This window comes from Triticum urartu, chromosome 7A, assembly GCF_056163025.1.
Source record: "Triticum urartu cultivar PI428250 chromosome 7A, HENAU_Tu73, whole genome shotgun sequence".
In the NCBI taxonomy this organism is placed as follows: domain Eukaryota; kingdom Viridiplantae; phylum Streptophyta; class Magnoliopsida; order Poales; family Poaceae; genus Triticum; species Triticum urartu.
This window is the reverse complement of record NC_141879.1, coordinates 67,103,322-67,105,856: the sequence shown is the minus strand read 5'-3', so window position 1 is coordinate 67,105,856 and position 2,535 is coordinate 67,103,322.

Genomic DNA, 2,535 nt, shown 5'->3' with positions numbered 1-2,535 from the left:
AGGCATCGTGAATAGGTTTTTGAGCTCTGCGAAGGCCGAGATGCTTCAAAAGAACGAGACGGAGATAAGATGTCCGTGTCGAAGATGCAAGCTGAAGAGCCTTAGTGCGGATTCCGGGCAGGTGCGGGACCACCTGCTCTTGCGTGGTTTCATGGATGGCTATCGGTGGCAAGGTGATGAAGATGACTATGAAGTCATCCATGGGGGCCGGGCAAGAAATGAGGAAGGGCAGCAAGACAACCACCGCGGCTCGGGTGGGTGAGAAGACGAAGAATCTTCAGTACATGATCACAACGGTGATGATGTACACAGTCATCATGTAGAAGATGCCGGACATGATGATGAGGAAGATCAAGACGAAGGGCATGATCATGAAGATGAAGATGCCGGAGCAGACGACGATGGAGGCTGGGTGCAGGACCCTCATATTCAAGAGCTGCTTCTCAAGCAGACGGATAACGCAAGAGCTGCCACCCGAGAGAAAGCCAAGCTGGATCAACTGGAGATAGAAGCGTTTACTCCATTGTATGAAGGATGCAGGCCTGAGGATACCCGCCTGAAAGTAACGCTCATGGATCTGGAGATGAAGGTAAAACACAAAATGACCGACGCATGCTTCGACGAGAACATGTCATTCTGGCACGAACATCTTCCTAAGGGGAACAAGTGCCCGACCAGTTTCGAGGAGGCGAAGAAAATCGTGTGTCCTCTGGATTTACCGCACGTGAAATACCATGTGTGCATGAACAATTGCATCATTTATCGGGACAAGCACGCGGAGTCTACCATATGTCCGGTGTGCAGCATCACTCTATACAAGAAGAGGAAGAAAGCTCCTCGAAAAGTGGTGTGGTACTTTCCGATCACTCCTCGTCTGCAGCGGTATTTCGTGGACCCTAAGGTAGCAAAGCTCCCGCGTTGGCACACGGATAGGGAGGAGAAGAAGTGGGAAGATGAAGGAAATGATCCAGAGATAAATAAAAAAGACAAGATGCTGAGTCACCCTAAGGATGCGAGCCAGTGGCAAGCGTTGAACTTCGAAGACCCAGAATTTGGGAACGATCCAAGGAACATCGTGCTGGGCGCGAGCACCGATGGAGTCAATCCGTTTGGCAACCAGAGAAGCACACATAGCACCTGGCCTGTGTTTGTGTGGATGTACAACCTCCCCCTGGTTGTGCATGAAGAGGAAGTACATTCACATGAGTATGCTAATTGAAGGGCCGAAACAACCAGGGAATGACATCAATCTGTATCTGGGGCTGCTGAAAGAGGAGCTAGACACGCTGTGGAAAATGCCAGCCAATACGTGGGATGCTGCAGAGAAAGAATATTTCCCTATGAGAGCCGCACTGCTCACGACGGTGCACGACTATCTCGGTTACGGATATCTGGCGGGGCAGGTGGTCCACGGATTTTCTGGATGTGTCAGGTGCATGGATGACAGAACGTATCACCAGCTAGATAGAGATCCCGGGTCTTCGAAAACCGTGTTCATGGGACATCGAAGGTGGCTTCGCGACGATGACCCGTGGAGGAAACGCAAGGATCTGTTCGATGGTGAAACCGAACCCCGAAGACGCCCGCGTACGAGGAGCGGCGAGGAAATAGACGAGCTGTGGAAAAATTGGAAAGATTGCCCACTGCCGGGAAAGAAGCAAAAGGCGCCAGAGCCGGGAAAGAAGCGAAAGGCGCCAGAGCCGCTGCTGAAGGTATGGAAAACGAGGTCTGTTTTCTGGGACTTGCTGTACTGGAAGATCCATCATGTGCCTCACAGCCTTGATGTCATGCATATCACGAAGAACGTGTGTGAGAGTCTGCTTGGTACCCTGCTCAACATGCCAGAGAGGACCAAAGATGGGCCGAAAGCAAGGGCAGACTTGAAATCAATGGGCATCAGGCAGGAGCTTCACGCTAATGATGATGATGATGATGATGAGGCGAAGCAGGACACAGAAAGTTGTCGCAAAGGAAAAAAGGCCAAGAAGACCGGAAATGACTACCCTCCCGCGTGCTTCACTCTAAGTCAGGAGGAGATCGAGCAGTTTTTCACCTGCCTCATAGGAGTAAAACTTCCTTACGGTTACGCGGGGAAGATAAGCAGATACCTAGACCCAGCGAAGCAGAAGTTCAGCGGGATGAAGTCTCACGACTGTCACGTGCTGATGACGCAGATACTTCCAGTTGCAATCCGTGGGATCATGGACGTGCATGTCTGTGAAACGCTATTTGACCTATGCAAATTTTTTGACGTCATCTCTCGGAAGTCGGTTGGCGTGAGGCAACTCAGAAGGCTACAGGAAGAGATCGTGGTGATACTATGCGAGCTTGAGATGTACTTCCCGCCCGCATTCTTCGACGTTATGGTGCATCTGCTGGTCCATATCGTGGAGGATATCATCCAACTCGGGCCGACATTCCTGCACAGCATGATGCCATTCGAAAGGATGAATGGTGTCATCAAAGGATACGTTTGCAACATGTCATGCCGAGAGGGAATCATAGCCAGGGGCTTTCTGACCGAAGAGTGCATCT